The sequence below is a fragment of the Echinops telfairi genome, unplaced genomic scaffold (genome assembly GCF_000313985.2).
Source record: "Echinops telfairi isolate 266 unplaced genomic scaffold, ASM31398v2 ScPeMD7_5868;HRSCAF=6743_1, whole genome shotgun sequence".
NCBI classification, from domain to species: Eukaryota; Metazoa; Chordata; class Mammalia; order Afrosoricida; family Tenrecidae; genus Echinops; species Echinops telfairi.
Window position 1 is genome coordinate 1,139,748 of NW_022109768.1, and position 8,072 is coordinate 1,147,819.

Consider the following 8,072-nt stretch of genomic DNA (forward strand, 5'->3'; position numbering starts at 1 on the left):
GTTTAACATGGGAAGAGATTCACATCTCAAGATCATCTGATTCTATCTTACTCAGGATTTTTGTTAGAATCTCCCTGTGACCAGGATTTCTCTGCTTAAATGCAGTACAAGGGAGCGAAGGGAAGGAAATTCACTAATAGGAATAAAAGTCAATTTTGGGATGAAATTCCTAATTACTTTCTCATCTAAAAAGGAAACAGTATCCAATTTTTGGCTTTTCAGCAGATTAACTGGCTAAATGACTGAGTAAACCAGGCTAGGGGTATTGTTAACATTACAATTTGTTTGGAAGTAGGCTGTGGGAAAGAGGAGTTTCTACAGTAATGTAAGCCAAGTAAAACAGAGTAGGGGAAAAAATACTGTTATTCCCTTTGCTGCAAGTTTGGGTTAAAGGGTTGATTATGTGGGAAGATGCCAAAGGGTCAGATATACAAAACTCATGGAATCTGGCTTCTTGACAAATATCTAAATTTAACATATGGTTTCAAGCACTTTTCCTTACTTTGTTCCTTTAATTTGAACACTGAAATCTGGATGTTATCAAAGCCCAAAGAAATTAGTTTCTACTTTCTTAACAAATGCTTTAGATGCTCACACAGTAAATATAAAAATTGTGGTGTTATGGACACCATATTTTTTTCATTGAAAATGTAACCTATCCATTACACAATTAGCTCCTGGGTGGTACAAATGTTTAAGTCTTCAACTACTAGGCAAAAAGTTGGAAGTTCAAACATACCCAAGTCTCTTGGAAAGGCAAGGCTGGTGATCTCACAGGTCAGACTCCTGAAACATTATGGAGAATTCTCCTTAGCACTGCAGAGTCCTCGTGAGTTGGGGTCATCTTGATGGCAACTAACAATTGTAACAGTGACACACACACGCACATGTGTATAATACCATGGTTGCATGGAATTTTACTGAATCTTCTTGATACATTAGACTGTTTCATATAAAATTACATAATAATTTATTTAGTTGAAATATAAGGCTCTGTTAATTTTATATTCTTTTGCATTAATAGGCTAGGCTGGATTGTCTACAGGAATAAATCCAGTGACACTCATCTATGTATAAGTGTGGTAGTTATATAATCTGTTGTCAATTTGAGAGGATTAAAAGTGAAGGGGTGGAGTTTAGCCTGTCAATCAGATCTCAGCTTGATGACCTCATTTGGAGACACCCAGGAGATAAATAGCTCGCTGGAAGCAGGACGCAGTCTCACTCCCTGTGAGACATTTCTGACAAGAGGCCACATGAAGCTACCCTGATGTAGCCAGAGCCCTGGGAGCTGGAGGAGCCACGTGGAGACCCTTCCAGTACTGAAATGCTTCTACTGCCACTGGGTCCACAAGACTTCCCACCCACTGGCCTGTGATCTTCATGCATTAGGTGTCATTGCATGTGTTTCGTGAGTCTGAAAAGGACTCTATAAATTGCTATCAGACATATGGGCTAATATCAGACTTAGGGACTTGATCTGGACCGTGCTGGCATGTTTTCTCAATAATCAATGTTTCTTGTATATAATATATGAGTCCCCCCTGGATTTGTTTCTCTCGTTTACCCGGACTTACACAATAAGAAAGAGCTTTTATTACAAACCTACTAATACATAAGGATATCAAATCCATACACTAGTCTATGAGTTCCTATTCAGACTCATATAGCTACATGTTGGGGACAAAGAATGGTGAACCAAGAAACAGGAAGATCATAGGCTGGCGAGTGCAGAGTCACATGGATCCAAAGTCAGTGGATAGATGTCAGGGCACAGGCAGCTCTCAGAGTAAGGTGGTACATATAGGGCTGTGGAGCCTGGATGAGTTCTATCAGGAAAGAAAATGGAGAGGCAGTTCCCAGAGTCCTTCACTCTCCTATAAAAAGCCACACCCTCAAGGAAGGGTCATTAAACTACCACTTGATTGCCAGATTTGATTCAACCCCTAGCTAGGAGTGTCTAGTCGACATATGATAGAATCCAATTTCCACAATTAGAAAACTGACTTCAAATGGAATCAATTAATCATGGACCTCATTGAAACTAATTTATAGGGAAATTTGCTTCCTCTTAAATCAAGGGCTGGTTCAGTGGCGTTATGTGTGTTCTAACTAGTGTAACTTTCTTTTCCTGGAATAATAGTTCAGCTATTTTAAAGTACATTCCTCTGGTTGTGATTTTAAGACTTGAGAGGAATCTCCTAAGTCCTCTTGAAACACATATTTTTTTCTTTTTCTTTTCCTCTTCCCAACCCAATGCCTTATAGGTGCTCTGATTTAAATCTGTTTTGAATTGAGTATGCTTCTGTTCAAGACCTAATTGTTTTTCTCCATAAGCCCATCCAGCCTACTTGAGAAAGTTCACATTATTTCCCAAAAGGATTGGGCATGTTTCTTTCCTTGCTAAGCGAGTACTACTGCTATTTGTCTTCTGACAGTAAGGAATGCAGATGAAGCCCTAAACCACCAATTTAATGAGACTAAATAGGCCATACATATTCCCTTATTAAAACAATATTCTTTTATATGTGTTATTTAGATTGCATATGCCATTGCTCTGGAGGAGAAGCCAGATTTTTATTATATGTGCTAGCCTCATTGAAATAATGAAATTTCAAGATTGACTTAAAGATCTGCTATAAACAAAAATGTTTCTTAGATAAAATTACCATCAGTTAATGGAAATAGAATATTCTTGAAATTTTAGTTTGATGGAGGGAAGATGAGAATTGTTAAGAAGTCAATTTTGTGGCTAACTGTCTAGAGTTAATTTTTCTGTTATCAAATAGAAAATAGGAGAAATGCAAGGTTCAAGGGTGTCAGTGCGGGTGTAGCATGGGAATTGGTACATGAAATTGATTTCTGTTATTCAGTGATACTTGCAGGGGATTTTCGTCAGTTGTTTGCTTCTTTCTAATATTTCCGCAATAAAAGTAAACTGATGGTATATGGCAGCATTTTGAATCATGTCTTGACATTTTGATCTTAAATTGTGGAGGATGCTAATGGCTGGTAGAGATCTAAGCAAGCCTTTAAATTCCCCTTTGGATCGTGGAGAGGGTGAACCACTGCCAGGCCTAGCACCAGCACCAGTTGTGGCTATGTTTGAGCCCATTATTACAGCTATATGTCAGTCCTTCTCCTTAAAGGTATTCCTCGTTTGCTGCCCTTCTGCTTGACCAAGCATGATAACCTTTTCCAGGGACTGGTCTCTCCTGATAGCCTGTCCAAAGTGTGTGAGTCCAAGTAGGTCACAATTAATTATATGGAAACATACCAGTCTATACCAGAACATACAGAAACATACCAGTGAAACAAAAACTCACACAACCCACCGCTCTTGTGCCATGTCAATGCTAGCTCATTGTGACTCTCTAGGACAAAGTAGAATCACTCTATAGCATTTCAGAGGTTACACATATTTACAGGAGCGGACTGCCTCATCCTTTCCCCCCTGGAACAGCTATTGGGTTTGAACTTATGATCTTTCACTTGGTAGCCCAATGCTTACCTCACTGTGCCAGCAGGTTTCTCACACACCTTCTGGTAAATAAGAAAATAATCTCTGCAAGGAAATGTTTCTAGAGCACAGATTTCAAAGACACCTGGCTTCTGCTGTAATCCAGAGACTCAGTAAATTATTCAAAAGCTATGTTTCCGCTGACACTGATTAGCCTTTGCCACAAATGGAAACATTGATGAGGAGAACATTCTGATCAGATTTGTGAGAAAACAATTCCTTGACAGCAAGTCAGAAATGAATCATCCAAGGGTCTTCCTGATTATCTACCTATTCCAATTCCTGTCCTTGGGAAGGAGAAACTCCCTGAAGGATGAGATTAGGGATGGGGTGGAATATACACATCTAACTATGAGTTCCAAATGTGGGTGTTCAATGTATGATTGTGAAAGAGAAAATGTTTAGGGGGATAAATGTGCCCTTCCATGGGGTGGCTGAAATGTAGGGTGTTTGTGCATAAATAGCTTCAAGAATATGATGTTGTTCACTATCAAAAAGGGAGCACACTAATTATTCTCTCTGTTTACTCATCCTTTCTGAAAATCTTCACCAAATTCATAATGATCAATTCTCTTTGAATTGTGCAAAATAATCCAACATAGTGGGAAATGCCTTAAATTGGGGGATGGCTATGTTCCTGTGATTTCTTTTCTATTAATGCAGAGGATTTTAAACCAAAGCGAATGTTCCCCAGAGTCATTGGACCATGTGCTTTGCAGACTGAAGTGCTACTGGTCATGCTGATCTGCTTAATCGAGAAAGCACCAAGATTCCTACCCTAATCACTTGAAAGTTTTTCATGTTTTTCCCTTTCAGAATGGCTTCTCAATAACTGAATATGGTAGCTGATGATAGAAAATTATTTTAATAAATTAATTCCAGTTAACAGATGTGAAAGGAATAAGATATTTAGAAAACCACCAGTTTTCAATGGTTGCCTTGTGGGTTAGGTATTGGTTTGCTGTCCTCGGACCACAAACTTGGCAATCCATACTCACCAGGCACTTTGAGGGAAAACGGTGAGGCTGTCTGCTCTCTTGGAGACTTACCATTTTGGAAGCCCTATTTAAGGTCTCTGTGAGAGGGTTTACATGCTTGGTATAAAGGAAAGGAAATGGTACCATGGAGGCACTGTTGGTTAAGTGCTTGGCTGTTTCCTGAATAGTCAGCAGTTTGAACCCACTATATACTCTGCAGGACAAAGGCAGTCAGCTTCCATAAAGATTTAAAACTTGGGTAATCCTATAGGGCAATTCTACTCCACCCTATGGCACTAGCGTGGATCAGAATAGATTAGAGGACAACAGGTTTGGTTTGGTAATTAAATAAATGGAGATTTGAGTGATGCCAATGGGTTAACACTAGACTGACACCTGGAACTATCAGAGTTCAAATCCACTCAGAGGTGCCTTAGGAGAAAAGCCTGGAAATCTATTTCCAAAAGATCACAACCTTGAAAACCCCACGTGGAACAGTTCTACTCTGAACACACAGGGTTCCATGAGCCAGAAGCAACTGGATGGCAATTGATTTGTCTGGTTTCTCTGAAATTAAATAAAAAGGCAAAACCAAAATATCCTAGATGCTTGGGTGTATGAATTGTTATAAGAGCTATTTGAGCTTCCAACAAAATGATTTTTTTAATGTGTCAAGCTAAGGGCCAGATGAGACGGTCTTCATCATGGAAGCAAATAAAAGCAGGTAAGATCCGGTTGAGTTTTTCTGTGGTTATACTTTTAGTTGCGTGACTTTGAGAATAAAGGTTGGCTAGCTCCAAGCCATGGTACTTACAATGACCTCAGATGTGTATGACCGTTGGATATTGAATAAGGGAAATGGAAGAAAAGTGGATACATTTGAACTATGGAATTGGAGCGTATATTGAAAGGTCCGTGGAGCACCCAAAGAACAAACGGAGCTGTCCTAGAAGAAGTGCAGCCAGGAGGTTCCTTAGAGAGCCGGAGGGCAGACTTGGTCTCCCATACTTTCGAGACTATCTCTACTATCAGGAGAGAGCCGTCCCTGGGGAAGGACATCATGCTTGGTAACAGGGGTCGTAAGAAAGAGAAAATCCCTCAGTGAGATGGACGGACACAGTGGCCGCAACGTTGGACTCAAGCATAAGAACAAGTGTGAGGTTGGTACAGGACTCGGCAGCGTTTCCTTCTGTTGCAGGAGTTGGGACCCACTAATACTCACCTGTAGTTTTGGATTTTCTAATGCTTTTCTTTTCTCGGCCCCATCTTCCCTTCCTTCAGTGTCCCTCTTTTTCTTCTTTCTTCTCTACCACCTCCCTTTCTCCATCCCTACAATAATTCTTCACAGGGTCAGCTTTCAAGGGAATTGGTTGGCAATTGGGGTACAAAATGATTTAAATCTATTTCCTTTCTATGAGGAACGGGGTTGACTAAAGAAGACACAACTGGATTTGAATACCATTTTTATGTCTTTCAAGTTGTGCCATTTCTAATTCCTTTGAGAAGGAATTTTCGACTATTCAGGCAGAAAGATTTTAAAACACCTAGCATAAACATTGATACATAATAAACCCTTAAAGATTTTGACTTTTTCTATATACGAAGAGGAAGTGGCTAATTGGCTGCTAGGTTGAGTGACTCTAAACTAATCAACGGATGTTGGCTAATCCATTTCTCCATTCAAGGCCTTTCCTTTCTCTGAAAGTGAGATCTCTGATTTAGATATGATTTTTAATATTTGTATTCAGTAACATTATTATGACCTTTTTTACCACTTCCAGGATAAACTGCCTTGTGAAAATTCCCTATAGGTAATTGAGAACAAAGTCCATTGTAATGAGGGAAAAACGGAGGGGGTAGAATATTAACACACAAAAATGGAATTGTTTTTGCGTTGTGCGATCAGCAATGACCTTGTGACCAAGTAATAAGAAGTGGAAAATAGAAGAAAGCAGTCCTTCCTGCTAACCTCTGGAGAAGATGCTGGCGAAGGGTGTGACCTATGGAAAAGCTTTTGCAGAGTGTGATGACCAGGTTTGAAACACAAAAAAGACGGCTCTTTAGCCACCGCACGATAGCAGCAGAGGGAGTAGTACGAGATGACTGCCTAGCAGGGGTTGGAGGAGAGATGGGGCTGTATTTTGTTGGCCTGTGAACTTCTCTAAGCATTCAATCAGTTGTGATATGTGGGAAACACTGAGGTTTGTTGTTTTTTTTTAATCTGGAGAAAAGTTCATCAGCTACATTTCTAGAAATGGAGTTAAGTTCCATAACACATGAACTGTTGCTAGAAATTAAATCCAATGTTCACCCAACAATTTTAAGTCACACTGATGTTATTGTTTATAATATGCTAGTATGCTTAATGAGTATATTAAGAAAAGTAATATATTGAATAAAAAATGAAAATAAGTATTTAAGGGATAAGGCTGAGTTATGGTCATGGGAATAAATTTTTGATTATTGATTTTGTTTCCCTAAACCAAGCAAGAGCAGAACTGATGCTTTATAGTTCATGGAAACAGAAAAATTATATCTTCTGTATTCCAGACTAAAATAAATAACATATAATGAACTTTTCTGTTCTGCCATGTTTCAAAGCATGTATTTTTTTCTCACAGAAACTGTTTGCTGATTAAAGGATGGAAAGCCAAAGGTACAGATGCACAAAAGAAGTGACGCCAGACTTGGCAGATCATTTTGCATAATAGAGACCCTCTGTTCTGCGCCACTGCCCTACCAATACACCTTCATAGCACTGGTTTCCTGTTGCAAAGGTGGTTAAATCAACTTTATAGAAGATGTACTTCTTTTTTAGAGTTAAGACATAGATGTCCCTTTAAAGATAGACTAAAACGTAGTAGATGCTGAGTTTATAGTCACAGTATCTCATACTTTGACATCTAAAATTGTTAAAAAGGTTAGAATGGAAAGAAAACTGATGGAGGTTCAACATTATGGTGTGTAGGAATGGGTAAGGTTATCCAAGGGCAAAAATTAAAATAAACAAACAAGCCCCCCCCCCAAAAAAAAAAACCCTCAAAACAGGAAAAGTAGTGAATTGGGATCACTGATTACTGGGCTTGCTTGAATTGTTAGTAACTGGCTAAAATAGCAACAAGCAGACCAAGATTTAAGGCCGCCAACGCACAGTATTCCCAAGCCACCACTTGAGAGCCTGGGAGACAGCAGATTACTCATAAGAGCGGGCTCTTTCCCAAAGCTGTTTTACATGTGTTTGTTCACTATTACAAGGCATTGGGTTCACTTGGATGACTTCTCTCTTGAACAAACGGGGCCCTTCTTGGACAAATCTGATTACGGCACTTTGTGAAAGAGCTTAGTTCTTTGCTGGAGGAACTCACTCTTCCCTGCAGATTTTGGCCCAAGGTAGCAAGAAAGTAATGAGTTTAAAGAAAAGGCACCAAGTATGGAGACTGAAATTGAACGATTCACATTATTGCTGCTAAGTTTATACAAAATAACTTGGAATTTGATCACAGCTGGGCCTTGTGAGAAATCTCTTTCAAAAAATCATTTGTTAGGGGACACCTTTTTTCTTCAAATGTACTTGG